This window comes from Bubalus bubalis, chromosome 10 (assembly GCF_019923935.1).
Source record: "Bubalus bubalis isolate 160015118507 breed Murrah chromosome 10, NDDB_SH_1, whole genome shotgun sequence".
Taxonomy (NCBI): Eukaryota; Metazoa; Chordata; class Mammalia; order Artiodactyla; family Bovidae; genus Bubalus; species Bubalus bubalis.
In genome coordinates, this window is record NC_059166.1 from 91,904,685 (window position 1) to 91,926,725 (window position 22,041).

The window sequence follows — 22,041 nt, forward strand, 5'->3', positions numbered from 1 at the left end:
AAAATATATGCCAACTGAAACGAGCCAGCCACAATAGGACAAATACTGCACAACTCCCTTTACATGAGGTCCCTGGAATAGCCAGATTTACAGTGACACAAAGGAGAAGAAGGGGGAGCAGGGCCCCAGGGAGGAGAGCAAGTGAGGTTACTGAGTAGCGGGCACACAATTCCAGCCTGGGATGGTGGCCAAGTTCTAGAGTAGGACGGGGTGATGCTTACCTAGCACTGTGAATGGACTCCATGCCGTTCAATTGTACACTTAACATGGAAAATTTTATGTTATATATCTTACCAAAATAAAAAAAAAACCAGAAAATCAATCATTCTAAACGATTATACAAAGCTGGCATTTTTCCATTGACTATTTCATTGTTTTTTGATGGGGCAAAACAGGATGGAAGAGTTGGAAGCTCTGGTGGGAAAGTCTGTTTGCTTTCTGAAAGGATTTCTATTTTTCAGTTCTTGTAGGAGAAGAGAGCCTTTGGGAGACAGTGTTTGTCTGACTAAACAAGATGTTGAGGGGATTTTCCCTTGGCAAACACAGAGCAGGATTTTTCAGCCTCGGCACTACTGACATTTTGGTCCCGATAAGTCTTATGCAGGGGCGTTCTGTGTGCTCAGGATGTTCACCAGCTTGCCTGGCCTCCACTCGCTGTACTTTTAACAAAATCCTAGCCCTGGCTGAGAACCGTTGCTGTAGAGCCACTTAAAACAGAAACAACAGTGAAAGCCAGAGCTGGTCATTAAAATGTGGGTAAAAGGTATTAAGATCCTGTTCTCTGTAATTCTTTCGAATACCTCCTCATCTGTCACTACACAAATTGTAAGTCCCTCAGCCCACACTTGGGGTTGTCCACAATCTGTCTGCAAATCTTTCTAGTCCTACCGCCCACCACTCTCTCAGAGAAACCTTCTGTCTCATGAAAATGTGCCTCATTTCAAACACCTATTCTCTCTCCTACAACATGCTTTTTATCACATCTTCCCTTTGCCTAGAATTCCCAGGCCTTCTCCTCCCCTGATGGGACTTCTATTTATATTTGATGACTTTGCTGCTGGTTCCAGATGCCACCTCCTCCCTGAACGCTTCCTTGATTCTTTGGACCAAAGTATCCTTTCTCTTGGAAGCCCAGTGGTGTCTGCTAAATGGCCTAACCTATTCACATGGTAAGTCCACACTGCACAATTTGGGGTGTATATCTTACGAGTAAAAGCCTCTCCTTCAGTTCCTAGCACTGGGGCTTCCACATAGAATGTGTGTGGTGGATGCATGAAAGAGTTACAAGGGGAGAAAGAGCCAGGTCTCTAACTATTAAAATGTCCTTTGCAAGCGAATCAAGAAGGCTCCTTTACCAGGTTTGTGCCACAGAAATGCTTCCAGCCCAAAACACCTCATCCATCTAACTACTGCATGAAATTCAACTTTAAAAGTTGACTTTAAAAGTCCTTTGTTTTTGTGATTTTTTTTTTCCAGATTTTAAGGAGGTATTGAAATAAGCAGAGGCTAGTTGATAAGAGTCTCTCTTTAACAAGTCCTTAGCAGACTGTTGTAGGGTCCCTGGGGATGAGAGTATCACTGGAGAACCATGGCTCATGGGAAAGAGAAACAAGCCAGTGAGAGGAGATGCAGGACACACCACAGCTGGACCGATTTACCATGAGTGCATTATATATATATGCAAACATACTTTTATGTATAAATACATATCTAGAAATGCATACGTATGTGTGTGTGTGTATATATATATATATATGCATTTATTTTCTGGGTTGTATTAAAAGAAGGAATTAAAAAAAACTTAAGATCACAGCAGAAATACTGAAGAGATAATATGAAAGATAAATATGCTCATTTTTAGGCAGATAGGCATTCATGACAGCTGAAATAAAAGCCTTTTTTTTTTTCCAGTTAGAAGCAGGACATATTTCTTTCTATTCATTATTTCTTACAATGTTCTCATAGCTTCAGAGGCAAAAGACTGGTAGAGAGACACCGACTTTTACTCTTTCTAAGCTACAAAAAAATGATTGTTGTTTCTAAATTTAGCTCATTATAATTATCTGGTTTTCTCCCAAACCTGCCTGACTTGCCTGATTAGTCTAATCTGGGGGTCTAATGACTAAACTAAGGGGAAGGATGGCTGGCAACTAATGTAGCCCTAGTGTCATATATGAGGATATATCTCTGTGGTGGTTACAGCAGATTAAATTGGTGTTTTCACACTGCAGACGTGATGTGTAGTTCTACAGACATACCCTGAGCTGGTACATGCAAACCACAGTCCCCCAGAACCAGAGCTCCTGGCAGGATGGTGGAAGCTATGGTGGGACGTGGAGGAAGAGGAGCCCAAGATTCAGATGGGCTCTTCAGTCAGGCAGCTGTGAGGCTCCCTGCACAGCAGCCACCTTGGCGCCGTGGAGGCAAGACATCTGGGCTGGCCTCCTAGATGCTAAACAAGCCTCCTTCGCTTGCTGACTCAGCCTGACTGAGGCTTTCCCCCCCACAGTCAAGGATAAAGCTTTCCACAAGAGCAACTGACTTCAACATACAAGTGACTGGTGTCATTCATCTATTACTCATTTGTTCATTCACTGGACACATGCAGTGCCCATGTGCGCCAGGGGTGGTAGACAAACGGGAGTGACCCTTGCAAATATCTTCCAGTTGCCCAGGAAGGAGGTGCCTGGGCTAAGGGAGGATTTGCTCCCAGACTCAGCTTACTGTGGACCCCCAGGGTTCACATATTAGACAGACCACCGGGTCACTTAGGCTTCTATCAAGGGCTGAACTATAAGGCCAGGCGGTTGATGACTCTAATTCAAGCTGCATTTGTCATGCTCATCAGATGAGCGAGCCCATGAGGAGAGCATCTGCTGATGCTTCTGCCCCTAGTCTGCACCCAGCCACTCCCGTTGCCCTCCGACGCTGCCCTTTGCCAGCACAATTCCAATTGCTGAGGAAATCCATACAAAACAGACAGAAAGCTTTACTCTCAGCATTTGAACATTCCAGCAGGGGAGCCAGACGACAAACACACTGTGTAAACACATAAAACACACAGTACTTCCCAAAGAGTCAGTGTGATGGAAAAGCAGGGATCAGGAAAGGGGCAGAGTGTAGGGAGCCAGGTAGGGGTCACCAGCACTTTGCAGAAGCAGATTTGGAGGGAGAGGGGGATAAAGAGCCCGAGGGCCTAGAACCTTTCAAGGTTGGGGGTGGGAAAAGTCAAAGAAAAGGGGAGTACCAGGGGTGCATCAGGCCAGCATGGGGCAGGGCTTGCATTTTATTTTCCCCCAGGCTTCCCTTGTGGCTCAGCTGGTAAAGAATCTGCCTGCAGTGTGGGAAACCTGGGTTCGATCCCTGGGTTGGGCAGATCCACTGGAGAAGGGAAAGGCTACCTACTCCAGTATTCTGGCCTGGAGAATCCCGTGAACTAGTCCATGGGGTTGCAAAGAGTCAGACACGACTGAGCGACTTTCACTTTCAGGAATAGGGACAGAGTGATGCTTCACTTCACGTCACTTCTGTCTGCTCCTAAAACCAGTTACAAGACAACATTGCCCAGAGGTCCTCTAAGATGCTGCAGTTGATGAGGGATCTTCATGTGTCAAGGTGGGTCCCTCTCCATCCCTGCCACCCAGAGATGCTCTGAGGATCAAAGGAGACAAAAGCTTTGAAAGGAACTTTGAAAACAAGGAACACTGTCCATGTTGGCAAGAGAACATCACTGCAGAACTGGGCTAGAAATAAGCAAGGTGATGATTCCTGTATCCAAACATTACTGACTGCAGTAGAAAGATGAGAGAGGGAGGGAGAGAGAGATGGAGAGATGGCCAGAGAGATGGAGAGATTAAACAGAGGCTTGATCCATCATGAACCTAAGTGCCAACCTGATCGGCAGCTGACTCTTCTTTCTCCTTTCCTCTCCTACAGGGCAGAGCTCCGTTCCTCTGGTGCAATTTTGCTCCTGAACCATTTGACTGCAAAACTCAGGCTCCATTCTAGGACAAAAATACTGACTTTATCCTGCTAAGTAAATGTGTAAATTGAAAGGCAGGCTAATTTTTCCACCTCTCAATTTACTCAGGCAATAGAGATTAACAATAATTGCCAACTAGAAGAGGAGGAACATGGATGAGAAAAATATGTCTCTTAACAACACATAACAAGGGTCAAGATTAAAGAATAGATTAATGAATAATTTTATGCAAGAAACAAAATGAATAATTTCCTAACAATAATAGTTTTGTTCTTTAAAAAAATCAATTTTTTCATTATTTCATAGGCTCCCTCTAAATTTACTAGAGAGCAAGCCTTGATAAATTTGAAGACTATTTCTTTTGCTCAGTTACTTCTAAAATAGTAGGTAGGGAGTCTGCAATTAGTTTATGATTCATAAACTTTAAGTATTAGTAATTATTTAGAAAAGGAAACTAATTTTCTTAAACAACATGAAAGCCAAACCTTTAATGTTAATTTTTATCTCATTAGACTACTGTGATCCATCTTTAAACATGAATTATAGAAATAATGTTAAAAATAATACTTATTAATGGAAATAATTTAGAAAAGTTAAAATGAATCTAACAAACACACATGGAAGTATTTTACGTATTATGTACTATGAAGGAAAGTAATCATAGTGTCTATTGACAGATGAATGGATTAAGAATATGTGGTACATATATACAATGGAGTACTATTCAGTTATAAAAAAGAATGAAATAATGCCATCTGCAGCAACACAGATGGACCTAGAGATTATCATATTAAATGGAGTAAATCAGAGAAAGACAAAAATCATATGATACCACTTATATGTGGAATCTAAAATATGATATGAGTGGATTTATTTACAAAACAAAGACTCACAGACAGAGAAAACAAACTTATGGTTACCAAAGGAGATAGCAGGGGGGAAGGGGAGTGGGGGGAGATAAATTAAGAACCTGGGATTAACTGATACACACTATATACATAAAATAGGTAAACAGTACGGTCCTACTGTAGAGCACAGGGAACCATATTCAATAACTTGTGCTAAATCATAATGAAAAAGAATGTGTGTATATAAAGTGAAGTTGCTCAGTCGTGTCCTACTCTTTGTGACCCCGTGGATTGTAGCCCACCAGGCTTCTCTGTCCATGGGATTCTCCAGGCAAGAATACTGGAGCGGGTTGCCATTTCCTTCTCCAGGGGATCTTCCTGACCCAGGGATCGAACCCGGGTCCCCCTCATTGCAGGCAGATTCTTTACTGTCTGAGCCACCAGGGAAGCCCTGTGTGTGTGTGTGTGTGTGTGTGTATGCATGTATATTATATAACTGAGAGCTTCCCACATTGCCCTAGTGGTAAAGAACCTGCCTGTCAGTGCAGCAGACATAAGTGACGTGGGTCAGATCCTTGGGTCAGGAAGATCCCCGGGTCAGGAAGATCCCCTGGAGGAGGGCATGGCAACCCATCCAGTATTCTTACCTGCAGAATCCCATGGACAGAGGAGCCTGGTGGGCTACAGTCCATGGAGTCACAAAGAGTCAGACATGACTGAAGCGACTTAGCACACACACACATATATAATTGACTCATTTTGCTGTACACCCAAAACTAACACATTGTAAATTAGCTATATTTCAAGATTTTTTTTTTAATAAAAGGGATCATAGACAAATGTGGTATATGAAGTAGATCAAAGCAATTGATCTGAAGGTGGCCTGGCTTCACTGGGTGAAATGTATTTGGGTATATTGTGCTCCCCATTCACAGTCTACCTATTACATTTGGTTTCCCAAGTTAATTAGAAGGTTCTTTTTTCCCATCTTCTCTACGTTTGAGGCCTGAGTCAGCATGTGATTTGGCCATGGGGTGCAGCCTTTGAGGTGCGGTCAGCTTAGAAGTGGCCTGGGTCAGGGGCTGGGGCACCCGGTGCCTGCCAACAGGACACGGTTCTCCTCCCCCAGCTGCCACTGGCTCACAGCTGGTTATGGGGGACAGAGTTTGTGCCCAAACACCTACGCTGAGAAGAAACACAGGCAGAGTAAGAAGGTCCCTGGGAGAGCTTTTTGGAAACGTGACATATTCTTACACGTGAAAATTTTAGGAGGTTCCTACAAGTACCTATATGGAATGGATTTCGGCATTTTCATGAGAAAAGATCTTGTTCATTTTTTACTGCTACATACCATCAGTATGAATGAACTCTATGTATGTATCAGCAATAATCTGATGTGTAACCACCAGTTTGTGTTAAAATGTCATAAATATTTTCCCATTAAAACAGCACAGCACAATGCTCTGTACTTCATTAAGCAGCTGCTTGCTGTGATGGTAAGAAGCAACTTTCCTTTCTTCATTTGAATATTAATATGGTTATTTTCAGTTCAGAATGTGAAAAGTATTAGACATAGGTTCAAATGGACAAGGAAGTAGAGTTGGGAAGACAGAATAATGCCCCTAAAGAGGTCTGTGTCCTAATGCCCAGAACCTATGATGTCACCTTACATGGCAAAGAGACTTTGGAGAGGTGATTAAACGATGGATTTTGAGATGAAGAGACTTTCCTGAACTATCAGAGGGGCCCAATGCAATCACGGGGGTCCTTGTGAGAGGGAGGAGGAAGGTCGGGGGGATACGGGTTCAGGAGCCAAGGAATGAAGGTGGCTCTGGAATCTGGGACAGGAAGGATGTGGGTTCTCTCCTGGAGTCTCCAGAAAAAAGGCAGCTTGGCCAACTCCTGATCCTAGCCATGGGACATCTTGGACTCCTAACCTCCAGAACTGTGTTGTTTCAAGCCACTAAGTTTGAAGTTATTTGTTAAAGCAGAAATATGCAGTAAACGCAGAGGATTTATACATTGATTCGCTCTCCCATTTTCTAATAAGCACTACAGACAGGCTCAGTAAAAACAGAAGATAAAACGTGTGTGTGTGTGTGTGTGTGTGTGTGTGCGTGCACACATTCAGTTATGACTGACTCTTTGCAACCCCATGGATTGTAGCCACCAGGTTCCTCTGCCCATAGAATTTTACAGGCAAGAAAACTGGAGCAGGTTGCCATTTCCTTCTCCAGGGAATCTTCCCGACCCAGGGATCAAACCTGAACCTCCCGCATTGGGTTCTTTACCAGCTGAGCCACCGGGAAGCCCAAGATAAAACTTATTTAAGGTTAAAAACCAAAGACGTAGAAGCACCTGCCAGTTCTCAAATGCACAGCTTAAGAAGCCACTCCGGGAGCTTCTGTGGACGTCCCTCCTTTGTCATCTGTCACAGGTGATTTTAATCCCTGGGCACAGGGTACAGACCATACTTATGAACATAGCTCAGCAGACACCCACAAGAAGAGGTGGCTGGAAAATTTTCTAAGGGAAATCTGGCACATGATTCTACACTTTATCAACCAGTAAAATTTTGGTTATTACAAACATTCTTTGTGGTTTGTAGAGAGTCTAAAGATAACGCAGTCACCCAGATGACCTCGCATCTGAGCAGGAGCTGAGCAGGTGATAAGGATGGAACGTCTGTGTCCCTTCAGACTTACACGCAGAAGTGCTAACCCCCTGTGATGGTATCTGGAGGGGGACTATGGGAAGTAACTGGATTCCAATAAGATAATGAGGGTGAGGCCCTCACAGCTGGATCAGTGCCCTTACAAGCAGAGGAAGAGAGAATACAGCTCCTTCTGCCATGTAGAAATACAGCTTAAGGCACAGTCTTCAAGTGAGGAAGACCCAGCTGGTACCTTGATCTTAGACTCTAGAGAAATCAGTTCCTGTTATTCAAGCCACCCAGTCTATGGTCTCCTGTTAGAGCATCCAAGAAATAACGATGTTTTCTATGAGGAAAGGTCACATTGGTGCTGAAGAATGGGGAGATTCAGGAGGCTGCAAGCTTAGTCACCTCAGGAATGTGATGGTTGCCCCAGATTGGTCAGGAAAGGGTGGGTGCAGGAGGTGGATTTTCCTAGACTTCTCGAGGGAAAAAAGAGGGCATCGAGACACATGCTCTCTGCTTTGGTCCTTGGGGATGAGACTCACCAGGAAATGAACACCTTTCCTGAGATTACAGAGAAAAGGCAGAAGTCATGCAAGGGGCACCTCAGTGATGAGACCCTGAATGTAGAGACTGAAACTCCTTGGTCCTAGTTTATTTGGCCATAAGCAGCATTGCAAGAGACACAGAGGGAAGAACTCGAAAGTATGAAACGAAGCTTCCTGAAGGCAGTTACGACAGCAACACTCAAGTGCTTCAGTGAGAGGGGACAAAGGTCTCAGAACTTGAGAAGAATGGTCAAAGAGGAGCATGGTGTCCAGGGAGAAAATAAGTGGTTTTTAATAAAGTAAAAGTGAAAGAGATGGAGGGTTGATTTGAGAGAAGAGTAATGTCAGAAATGACCAGCTGTTGAGAGATGTGGAGAAAACTGTAATATATGTTTTAAAAAATCCCTCAAAACTTCATGAGTGGAGACTCTGCAATAAACACTCTTCAGAAGGAGAGATAAATGGCTGTGGCATTTCAGCTGTGATGGAGTATTTAGCTCCAAATGTCTCCCACAATGACAGAACATAATCCATGAAACTCAGTTATAAACAATTTGAGAGGAAGACAAGTAGACCTGTCCCTCATTTATAAGCCTGCTGCAGTTGAGCTTGAGGAGAAGGGCGGTGTGTCCAAGTGTGCAAATGCTACAGAAGAGAAGCAGAACCCAGGACTGAGCTCTGCTGCCTTCCTGGAGGGGCTGTAAGTGGGGGAGGGTCTGGGAAGGTCTACGGAATGGTAATTGTGGTAGAGAGCACTTTTGTGGGCAGATGGTGAATTGTCTAGAACACTCATGTTGAGTAACTCTGAAGAGTATTTTCACCACCATTTACAGAGTGCAGTTTTGAGCCCACTACGTCACTGACGTGGGTCCCACCATTACTGGAAGCTTATCTTTCTCTCCATCCTCATCACAGCCATCCACACAGGCACTGGGGGGATCCGTCACTGTTATTTCTCTGCCCTAGTGCCTTTACAACACTCATACTCCCTTTCTTGTCTATCAGCTGCTCCTCCCCAGATGTCCAGCTAAAAGTCAAGTGACATAATGAAATGCAGCTTTTCCACGTTTATGAATGTGCCCGTAGTAGTAGTAGTGTTAGTTGCTCAGTGGTGTCCAACTCTTTGCAACCCCATGAACTGTAGCCTACCAGGTTCCTCTGTCCATGGGATTCTCCAGTCAAGAATATCATAGTGGATTGCCATTCCCTTTTCCAGAGGATCTTCCCGACCCAGGGGTTGAACCTGGGTCTCCTATGTTGCAGGTAGATTCTTTACCATCTGAACTACAGGGAATGTGCTCATGCCTTTTCCCAACAGTTATAAGATGCACACATCAGACACAACTTGGGGAATGAATACATTACATGACTACTATAAAAAGCTGCATTCTTAAACACTACATGTGCCCAGCTCTGAGGGTCCCCAGGCACCCAGAGACAGGAAAGGTTAGAGGACAGTCCCATTCAGGACAGTGGAAAGGATATCATCACCAGACACCATCATTTTGGTGATGTCTCCAGGTGGCCTATGTCTTCTTTGTGAGTCTGTCTATGATTTGCTGACAGAAAGAGCAGAAACCTGCCATTTTCTCTGAACATTTCCCCAGGAGGCCCAGTATGTCTTTTGGGTTTGCAATGTATCTTTTTCTTTCTACCATAGATAAGTGAGCTATTCAAATATTAGACTTATCACATAACATATATACTCTTTGGAACATATGCATGCATTCATAACCTATCAAATCTACTTTATTTTTTTAAATATAAATTTATTTATTTTAATTGGAGGTTAATTACTTTACAATATTGTATTGGTTTTACCATACGTCAACATGAATCCGCCACAGGTATACACGTGTTCCCCATCTTGAACCCCTCAAATCTACTTTAAAAAGTAAGGAAAGCCCCTGATGATGATGTGTAATGAGTTAGTTAGCAGTCTCCTCAGTATTCCACCCCCCACCCCCGAAAAGATTTAAGGTAAGTGTGTAAGGACACAAACTTTGACCTTCGACCCTCTGGGTTTGAATCTCAGTTCTCACTACCTAGTGTCCAAGTGACTTACCCTCCCCATGCCAGAATTTCCCCATCAAGCCAGGTAACGATGGGGAGGGATTCAAGGTGGCAGAGGAGTAGGACATGGAGCTCATCTCCTCCCACAAATACAGATCATGAGAACAGTGCTTCTCATGCACTCAGTTGCTCAGTCCTATCCAACTCTTTGTGACCCCATGAACTGTGGCCCACCAGGCTCCTCTGTCCATGGGATTTTTCAGGCAAAATACTGGAGTGGGTTGCCCTTTCCTCCTCCAAGGCATCTTCCTGACCCAGGGATTGAACCCACATGCTCTGTGTTGGCAGGTGGATTCTTTACCCCTGAACCACCTGGGAAGTCTTCATGAGAACAGTATATGCCCTCAAATGGGAGCCATGAGGAACTCTATGTGGTCAACCTGAACTTGTATACGCTATGATAAGGGGAGTTGAGAGGTATCTCACTCAAAATATAAAAGGAGACACTAGCCTAATGGGTCTCTGCTAGTGTAGGGAGGAGGGGCTCTGGGGCCTGGATGTGCAGAGTGGAGACAAGAGAGGGGGCACAGTGCCCGCCAGAGGGGCCTCCATAAAGGGCATCAGTGAGGCACCAGGCAGAGGACAGGATGGGAGCAGAGGGACCAGAAAGGAAGCCAAAAGAGACCCACAAGCATGAACCAAGCATAAGAATCAGAGTCAGCTGTAGCTACCATGGGCAGACAGATGTGGAGCTTGAGTCACCTACAGAGAAGCTCCAGAAGCACCAGGCCAGCGATGAGCTGATGAAAGATGATGTGTGAGGAGTTACTTCATGAGTAAGACTCACCAGGGGACATAGGTTCCTTCAATGCACCAACTATGGAGGCCTGGACGATGGGCTAGATGGGGGGTGACAGGGAGACAATTTTTCTTGGACTTAGAAAACCATCCACAGGGCCCCAGAAGCTTTACTGAGTATTCATCTGAGCTGGTCCTCACTGGGGTTCCTTTTGGAATATTAGATAATTCTTAATTTTGCATAGTCTTGGAAAATAATCCCTTTTTGATCACATCATTTGCAAATATTTTTTTTCCCAATATGCAGGTTGTCTTTTTGTTTTATTTATTGCTTCTTTTACTGTGCAAAAGCCTTTGAGTTTAAGTAGGGCTCATTTTCCCTTCATAGACCACAGCCTTGTTGTGGTAAAGGGGCTTTCATAACTCAATGAAGCTATGAACCATGCCATGCAGGGCGACACAAGATGAACGGGTCACAATGAAGAGTTTTGACAAAACATGGTCCACCTGAGGAGGAAACGGCACCCATTCCAGTATTCTTGCCTGCAAAACCCCATGGATAGTATTAAAAGGCAAAAATAAATCACTCCAAAAGATGAGCTCCCTGCCCCCTGATCCAGAGATGTCCAATATGCTACTGGGGAAGAGTAGAAGGTGATTACTAACATTTCCAGAAAGAACGAAGCAATTGGGACAAAATGGAAATGACGCTAAGTTGTGGATGTATCTGATTGTGAAAGTAAGTCTGTAAAGAATGATATTGCATAAGAATCTGCATTATTAGGTCCATGAATCAAGGTAAATTGGACATGGTTAAGTGGGAGATGGCAAGAATGAACATTGATATCTTAGGAATCAGTGAACTAAAATAAAATGGATAGGAATGGGAGAATTTAATTAAGATGACCATTATATCTATTATTAGAATCCTTCTAAGGGATTCTAGTTGGCTAGAATCCCTTAGAAGAAGCAGAGTAGCCCTCATAATCAACAGCAAAGAATCTGAAATGCAGTATTCCAGTGCAGTCTCAAAAATGACAGGATGATCTCAGTTTGTTCCAAGAGCAAAACATTCAATATCACAGTAATCCAATTCTATGCCCAACCACTGCTGCCGAAGAAGCTAAAGTTGACCAGATCTATGAAGACCTATGGGGCTTCCCTAGTGGCTCAGATGGTAAAGAAAGTGTCTGCAATGCAGGAGATTCAGGTTCAATCCGTGGGTCAGGAACATTGCCTGGAGAAGGGAATGGCTACCCACTCCAATATTCTTGCCTGGAGGATTCCATGGAAAAAGGAGCCCGGTGGGCTATAATCCATGGGGTCACAGAGAGTCAGACAAGACTGAGTGAATAACACTTTCACACACATTTTCACATGAAGATCTGCAATATCTAGAACTAACACCAAAAAAGATGTCCTTTTTATTATAGGGGATTGGAGTGCAAATTAGGAAATCAAGCACTATCTGGAATAACACAAATATGGCCTTGGAGTACAAAATGAAGCAGCACAAAGGCTAACAGTTTTGTCAACAAAACATGCTGGTCATAAAAAATATCCATTTCCAACAACCCAAGAGATGACTCTACACATGGACATCACTAGATGGTCAGCACTGAAATCAGATTGATTACGTTCTTTGCAGCTGAAGATGAAAAATCTCTATACGGTAAGCAAAAACAAGACTTGAAGCTGACTGTGGCTCAAATCAGGAGTTCCTTATTGCACAACTCAGACTTAAAGAAAGTAGGGGAAACCACTTGGCCATTTAGATATGACCTCAATTAAATCCCTTACAATCATATATTCAGTTCAGTACAGTCGCTCAGTCATGTCCGACTCTGTGATCCCATGAATCACAGCACACCGGGCCTCCCTGTCTATCATCAACTCCCGGAGTTCACTCAGACTCACATCCATCGAGTCAGTGATGCCATCAAGCCATCTTATCCTCTGTCGTCCCCTTCTCCTCCTGCCCCCAATCCCTCCCAGCATCAGAGTCTTTTCCAATGAGTCAACTCTTCACATCATGTGGCCAAAGTACTGGAGTTTCAGCTTTAGCATCAGTCCTTCCAAAGAAGTCCCAGGGCTGATCTCCTTCAGAATGGACTAGTTGGATCTCCTTGCAGTCCAGGGGACTCTCAAGAGTCTTCTCCAACAGCACAGTTCAAAAGCATCAATTCTTTGGCGCTCAGCCTTCTTCACAGTCCAACTCTCACATCCATACATGACCACAGGAAAAACCATAGCCTTGACTAGATGGACATTTGTTGGCAAAGTAATGTCTCTGCTTTTCAATATGCTACCTAGGATGTTCATAACTTTCCTTCCAAGGAGTAAGTGTCTTTTAATTTCATGGCTGCAGTCACCATCTGTAGTGATTTTGGAGCCCCCCAAAATAAAGTCTGACACTGTTTCCACTGTTTCCTCATCTATTTCCCATGAAGTGATGGAGGTGACTAATAGATTAAAGGGATTAGATCTGGTAGACAGAGTGCCTGAAGAACACTGGACTTCAGTTTGTAACACTGTACAGGAGGGAGTAACCAAAACCATCCTAAAGAAAAAGAAATGCAAGAAAGCAAAGTGGTTGTCTGAGGAGGCTTTACAAAGAGCTGAGAAAAGAAGAGAAGTAAAAGGTAAGGGAGAAAGGGAAAGGTGTATCAAACTGAATGCAGAGTTCTAGAGAAAAGCACGGAGAGATAAGAGGGCATTTCTGAATGAATAATGCAAAGAAACAGAAGAAAACAATAGAATGAGAAAGACTAGAGATTGCTTCAAGAAATTTGGAAATACCAAGGGAGTATTTCATGTAAGGAAGGGTACGATCCTTTAGGAGAGAAACAGTAAGTACCTAATAGAAGCAGAAGAGATTAAGAAGAGGTGGCAAGAGTACACAGAAGAACTATACAAAAAAGGTCTTAATGACCCAGATAACCACGATGGTGTGATCACTCACCTAGAGCCAGACATCCTGGAGTGCGAAGTCAAGTGAGCCTTACGAAGCATCACTACAAACAAAGCTAGTGGATGTGGTGGAATTCCAGATGTGATATTTCAAATCCTAAAAGATGATGCTGTTAAAGTGCTGCACTCAATATGTCAGCAAATTTGGAAAACTCAATAGTGGCCGCAGCACTAGAAAAGGTCAGTTTTCATTCCAATCCCCAAAAGGGCAACGCCAAAGAAATTTAAAACTACTGTTCAATTAGGGTCATTTCACATGCTAACAAGATGATGATCAAAATCCTTCAAGCTAAGCTTCAGCAGTATGTGAACCAAGTACTTTCAGATGTACAAGCTAGGTTTTGAAGAAGCAGAGGAACCAGAGATCAAATTGCCAACATTCGATGGGTCATGGAGAAAACAAAGGAGTTCCAGAAAAACATCTACTTCAGCTTCATTGACTATGCTAAATCCTTTGACTGTGTGCATCACAACAAACTGTGGAAAATTCTTAAGGAGATGGGAATGCCAGACCACGTTACCTATCTCCTGAGAAACCTGTATGTGGGTCAAGAAGTAACAGTTAGAACCAGGCATGGAACAAATGACTAGTTCTAAACTGGGAAAGGAATATGACAACACTGCATATTATTACCCTGCTTATTTAACTTCTATGCAAAGTACATCATGTGAAATGCCAGGCTGGATGGATCAACAGGTGGAATCAAGATTGCTGGGAGAAATATCAACAACCTTAGATATGCAGATGATACCACTCTAATGGCAGAAATTGAAGAAAAATTAAAAAGCCTCTTCATGAAGGTGAAAGAGGAGAGTGTAAAAGCTGGCTTGAAACTGAACATTCAAAGAACTAAGATCAAGGCATCCTGGTGCCATCACTTCATGGCAAATAGAAGGGGAAAAGTGGAAACAGTGACAGCTTTTATTTTCTGAAGCTCCAAAATCACTGTAGATGGTGATTGCAGCCATGGAATTAAAAGATTCTTGCTCCTTGGAAGGAAAGCTATGACAAACATAGACAGCATATTAAAAGGTAGAGACATCACTTTGCCAACAAAGATTCATATAGTCAAACCAATGGTTTTTCCAGTAGTCATGTATGAATGTGATTGTTGGACTATAAGGAAGGCTGATAGTCAAAGAAGTGAAGCTTTTGAATTGTGGTACTGGAGGAGACTCTTGAGAGTCCCTTTGGACTGCAAGGAAATAAAACCAGTCAACCCAGTAATCGAAATCAACCCTGAATATCCATTGGATGACCTGTTACTGAAACCAAAGCTCCAATACTTTGGCCACATGATGGAAAAGACCCTGATGCTGGGAAAGACTGAAGGCGAAATGAGAAATGGACAGCAGAGGATGAAATGGTTAGGTAGCATCACCTATTCAATGGATATAAATTTGAGCAAACTCTGGGAGACAGTACAGGACAGAGGCACCTGGTGTGCATGCTACAGTCCATAAGTTTGCAAAGCACTGGACACAAACTGGTGACTGATCAACAACAGGGACCATTTTTAAAATTTCCATTTATTCTGGATGAGGGATTTTAAAAACATAGCTGCACTTTTTTTCAGGAGAATATTCTGCCCATGTTTTCCTGTAGAAGTTTAATAGTGTCTATTCTCACAGTTTGGTGTTTAATTCATTTTGAGCTTATTTATGTGTGTGGCATTAAAGAATGATCTAATTTATTATTTTTTTACATGTAGCTGTCCAGTTTTCCTAGCACCATTTGTTGAAGAGACTGTCTTTCCAACATAGTGTAGAGTTGCCTCCTTTGTCATAGCTTAATTAACCATAGGTGCGTGGTTAATTTCTGGGTTTTGCATCCTGTTCCATTGGTCTACATTTTCTTTATTTTGTGCCATACCATACTGTTTTGATGTATATAGCTACTGTAGCTTTGTAGTATACTCTGAAGTCAGGTAGCCTCATTTCTTCAGTTGTGTTTTTCTATCCAAATAGTGCCTTGACTATTCAAGGCTTATTTATTTATTTATTTTTGTCTCCACACAAATTTTAACACTTTTTGTTCTAGTTAAGTGAAAAATGTCATTGGTAGTTTGATAGGGATTGCATTGAGTCTGTAGAAAACAGCTCATTACACTTAACAGCATCAAAACAAATCAATCAACAAATGGGCAGAAGGCCTGAATCATTTCTCCAAAGAAGACATACAGATAGCCAAGAGGCAAATGAAAAGATGTTCAACATCACTAATTATTAGTTAAATGCAAATTAAAACTACAATGGGATATCACCTCATATCAGTCAGAATTTCTATCATCAAAAAATCCACAATCAATAAGTGCTAGAGAGATTATAGAGAGAAGGGAACCCGCCTACACTGTTGTTGGGAACGTAAATTGGTACAGCCACTATGGAGAGCAATATGAAGGCTTAGTTAAAAAACTAAAAACAGAGCTACCATATGATACTGCAGTCCCACTGCTGGGTATATATCCAGAGAAAAACATGATCTGAAAGGATACATGTATCCCAATGCTCCTTGAAGCACTGTTTAGAATAGATAAGACATTGAAGCAACCTAAATGTCCATCAACAGAGAAATGGATAAAGAAGATGTGGCACATATACACAGTGAAATATTACTCAGCATTTAAAAAGAATGAAATAATGCCATTTTCAGCAGCATGGATAGACTTAGAGCATATCATACTGAGTGAAGTAAGTCAGACAGAGAAGGAGAAATATCCTGTGACATCCCTTATATGTAGTATCTAAAAAGAAAAGACACAAATTAACTTACTTATAAAACAGAAAAGGACTCATAGAGGGCAAACATTTGGATGTGAGTGGGGAAGAACATGTGGAAGGGATAGTTGGGATTGGGGGATGGGACATGTACATACTACTGCATTTAAAATGGGTAACCAGCAATATCTACTGTACAGCACCTGTAACAATGCTCAATGTTATGTGGCAGCCTGGATAGGAGCGGAGTTTGGGGAAGAATGCTCAGTCCCTTCACTGTTCACTTGAAACTATCACAACATTATTAACTGGCTGTACCTTACTACAAAATTTTTTTAAAAAATTAAAAATAAAATAGTCTTGGAATAAGCATCGAGGTAAATTGGAAGTGGTCAAACAGGAGATGGCAAGAGTGAATATTAACATTTTAGGAATCAGTGAACTAAAAAGGACTGGAATGGGTGAACTTAATTCAGATGATTTTATATCTACTACTGTGGGCAAGAATCCCTTAGAAGAAATAGAGTAGCCCTCACAGTCAACAAAAGAGTCTGGAATGCGGTACTCAAGTGCAATCTCAAAAATAACAGAATGGCCTCTGTTCATTTCCAAGGGAAACCATTCAATATCACAGTAATCCAAGTTTATGCCCCAACCACTAGTGCTGAAAAAGCTGAATTTGAACAATTCTTTGAAGACATATAATACCTTCTAGAAATAACACCCCCCCCAAAAAAAGATGTCCTTTTAATCATAGGGGACTCAAATGCAAAAGTAGGAATTCAAGTGATATCTGGAGAAAAAAGGAAGTTTGGCCTTGGAGGAAAAAATGAAGCAGCGCAAAGGCTAACAGAGTTTTGCCGAGGGAATGCACTGGTCATAAGAAACACCCTCTTCCAACAATACAAGAGATGACTCTACACATGGACATCAGCAGGTGGTCAATCCTGAAATCAAATAGGTTATATTCTTTGCAGCCAAAGATGGAGAAACTCTATACAGTCACAAAAACAAGACCTGGAGTTGACTGGGGCTCAGATTGTGAACACCTTATTGCAAAATTCAGACTTAAATTGAAGAATGTAAGGAAAAGACCATTCAAGTATGACCTAAATCAAATCCCTTATGATTATACACTGGAAGTGACAAACAGATCCAAGACATCAGATCTGATAGACAGAGTTCCTGAAGAACTATGGACGGAGGTTCGTAACATTGTACAGGATGTGGTGGGCAAAACCACCCAAGAAAAAGAAATGCAAAAAGGCAAAATGGTTGTCCAAGGAAACCTTAGAAATAGCTGAGAAAGAAGAGAAGTGAAAAGCAAAGGAGAAAAGGAATGATATATCCATCTGAATGTAGAGTTACAAAGAACAGCAAAGAGAGATGAGAAAACCTTCCTAAGTGATCAATGCAATGAAAAAGAGGAAAACAATAGAAGGGGAAAGACTAGAGATCTCTTCAAGAAAATCAGAGATACAGAGGGAACATTTCATGCAAAGATGGGCACAATAAAGGACAGAAATTGTATGGACCTAACAGAAGCAGAAGAAATTGAGAAGATGCAGCAAGAATACACAGAAGACCTGTACAAAAAAGATCTTAATGACCCAGATAACCACGATGGTGTGATCACTCACCTAGAGCCAGACATCCTGAAGCGTGAAGTAAAGTGAGCCTTAGGGGGTATCACTATGAACAAAGCTAGTGGAGGTGATGGAATTCCAGCTGAGCTGCTTCAAATTCTAAAAGATGATGCTGTTAAAATGAATTGGCAGTCCAGGTTCAATGCATGAAACAGGATGCTTGGGGCTGGTGCACTGGGATGACCCAGAGGGATGGTACAGGGAGGGAGGTGGGAGGGGGGTTCAGGATGGGGAACACGTGTATACCCGTGGCAGATTCATGTTGATGTATGGCAAAACCAATACAATATTGTATAGTAATTAACCTCCAATTAAAATAAATAAATTTATATTAAAAAAAAAGTGCTTCACTCAAGATGCCAGCAAATTTTGAAAACTCAGCAGTGGCCACAGGACTGGAAAAAGTCAGTTTCATTCCAATCTCAAAAAAAGGCAATGCCAAAGAATTTCAAACTACTGCACAATTGTACTAGTTTCACACGTTAGCAAAGTAATGCTCAAAATTCTCCAAGATAGGCTATAACAGTACATGAACTGAGAGCTTCCAGATGTTCAAGCTGAATTTAGAAAAAGCAGAGGAACCAGAGATCAAATTGCCAACAGCCACTGGATCATCGAAAAAGCAAAAGAATTTCAGGAAAAAACCTCTACTTTGGCTTCATTGACTATGCTAAAGCCTTTGACTGTGTGGATCACAACAAATTGTGGAAAATTCTTGAAGAGATGGGAATACGAAACCACCTGACCTGCCGCCTGAGAAATCTATATGAAGATCAAGAAGCAACAGTTAGAACTGAACATGGAACAATGGACTGCTTCCAAATTGGGAAAGGAGTACATCAAGGCTGCATATTGTCACTCTGCTTACTTAACTTACATGCAGAGTACATGATGCGAAATGCTGGACTGGATGAAGCACAAGCTGGAATCAAGATTGCTGGGAGAAACATAAATAACCTCAGATACACAGATGACACTACCTTTATGGCAGAAAGCGAATAAGAACTAAAGAGCCTCCTGATGAAAGTGAAAGAGGAGAGTGAAAAAGTTGGCTTAAAGCTCAACAACATTCAGAAAACTAATGACGGCATCTGGTCCCATCACTTCATGACAAATAGAAGGGGAAACAATGGAAACAGTGACAGACTATTTTCTTGGGGTCCAAAATCACGGCAGATTGACTACAGCCATGAAATTAAAAGACACTTGCTCCTTGGAAGAAAAGCTATAACATAGACAGGATCATAGAAAAAGCAAGAGAGTTCCAGAAAAGCATCTATTTCTGCTTTATTGACTATGCCAAAGCCTTTGACTGTGTGGATCACAATAAACTGTGGAAAATTCTGAAAGAGATGGGAATACCAGACCACCTGACCTGCCCCTTGAGAAACCTGTATGCAGGTCAGGAAGCAACAGTTAGAACTGGACATGGAACAACAGGCTGGTTCCAAATAGGAAAAGGAGTTCATCAAGGCTGTATATTGTCACCCTGCTTATTTAACTTATATGCAGAGTATATCATGAGAAATGCTGGGCTGGAAGAAACACAAGCTGGAATCAAGACTGCCGGGAGAAATATCAATCACCTCAGATATGCAGATGAGACCACCCTTATGGCAGAAAGTGAAGAGGAACTAAAAAGCCTCTTGATGAAAGTGAAAGTGGAGAGTGAAAAAGTTGGCTTAAAGCTCAACATTCAGAAAACGAAGATCATGGCATCCGGTCCCACCACTTCATGGGAAATAGATGGGGAAACAGTGGAAACAGTGTCAGACTTTATTTTTCTGGGCTCCAAAATCACTACAGATGGTGACTGCAGCCATGAAATTAAAAGATGCTTACTCCTTGGAAGGAAAGTTATGACCAACCTAGATAGCATATTCAAAAGCAGAGACATTACTTTGCCAACAAAGGTTCGTCTAGTCAAGGCTATGGTTTTTCCTGTGGTCATGTATGGATGTGAGAGTTGGACTGTGAAGAAGGCTGAGTGCCAAAGAATTGATGCTTTTGAACTGTGGTGTTGGAGAAGACTCTTGAGAGTCCCTTGGACTGCAAGGAGATCCAACCAGTCCATTCCGAAGGAGATCAGCCCTGGGATTTCTTTGGAAGGAATGATGCTAAAGCTGAAACTCCAGTACTTTGGCCACCTCATGTGAAGAGTTGACTCATTGGAAAAGACTCTGATGCTGGGAGGGATTGCGGGCAGGAGGAGAAGGGGGCGAAAGAGGATGAGATGGCTGGATGGCATCACTGACTCAATGGACGTGAGTCTGAGTGAAGTCCGGGAGTTGGTGATGGGCAGGGAGGTCTGGCGTGCTGCGATTCATGGGGTCACAAAGAGTCGGACACGACTGAGCAACTGATCTGATCTGATAGACAGCATATTAAAAAGCAGAGACATTACTTTGTCAACAAAGGTCTATATAATCAAAGCTATGGTTTACCCAGTAGTCATGTATGGATGTTAGAGTGGGATCATAAAGAAAGCTAACTGCCATAGAATTGATGTTTTTGAACTGTGGTGTTGGAGAAGACTTTGAGAGTCCCTTAGACATGAAGGAGATCAAACCAGTCAATCCTAAAGGAAATCATTTCTGAATATTCTTTGGAAGGACTGATGCTAAAGCTAAAGCTCCAATACTTTGGCCACCTGATGCGAAGAACTGACTCATTGGAAGAAACCCTGATGCTGGGAAAGATCGAAGGTGGGAGGAGAGGGGATGACAGAGGATGAGATGGTTGAATGGCATCACCAACTCAATGGATGTGAGTTTGAGCAAGCTCTGGGAGTTGGTGATGGACAGGGAAGCTTGGTGTGCTGCAGTCCATGGGGTTTCAAAGAGTTGGACATGGCTGAGCAACCGAACTGAATTGAAGAATTAACAGCTTTGATTTTAGTAGTGACTTTATTTTTAAAAACTAGCTTCAAATTATGAAGAAATATGAACCCAGTGATGTGATGTCATGATTTCATTTTAAAGTTTTGGTATTTTTATTAACAGATTTACAATTTTTACCAGCTTTATCACCAGATGAATATTAATTGCCTGTATATATCATGCACATATCTAACTTCTCAGATTTTCAAATCATGAAATAATGGACATCAATTGTCATAGAATGAACAAATTCATAGACATTAACTCTCCTCAGAGTGTGTGGCATATCTAACAAAGCACACACACATATCCAACTGAAGTAATACAGGGAAATAGGAAACAAGTCAACTAATTCTTTATTAAAACCTCCAAAATACCTCTAAAATCATCTAAAACCAACACATCAAGGTCAAGAGACTCACCCACCGAGTGCAATAATACACTTCTGTAAAATGCAAGTCAGATATAACACATCTGTTGTAACTAATGCATATAGTTTAATAATATAAATATTAATGGCAATGTTTATGTAAATTTCAAATTCACTGATCTTAGCTTTCACAAGCCCAATAATCGAAACAGCCAAGTATGTACTAGGAACACAACTAAAATGAAGAAAACTCAGAAAAATACCCTTCCTAAATGTTTCTTCCATGCAATATACTCACTTTGAATAATAAACAAATACAGGTTCTTAAAATTCTTAAAATCTCTTTACAGTAATAATGCAGTCTGTATTATGTAGTGTCCGTGAAATTTATTGAATTGTGAGATTATAATTTTAGAAAATGGAGAGAGTAAGTCAATTTTTAAAATCATCCCGAAGATACATATGAATTCTCAATGGATCTTTTACTAACCAGCATTTCTTCACACTCAGCACAAGTTTAAATAAGACTGTGTGAATGCTTATTCACAAATTTTCCTAACTCTTGTGATGAAATAGGCTAATTCTATACTTCCTGTGAGTTAAGCTTCATTCA

General features: G+C 41.9%; 1 protein-coding gene across 3 annotated transcripts in view; it reads right to left on the reverse strand.

Moving 5' to 3' along the window:
• Positions 1–22,041, reverse strand: part of KCNQ5 (potassium voltage-gated channel subfamily Q member 5) — a 609,119-nt gene that overhangs the window by 391,723 nt on the left and 195,355 nt on the right. The window lies entirely within an intron of this gene.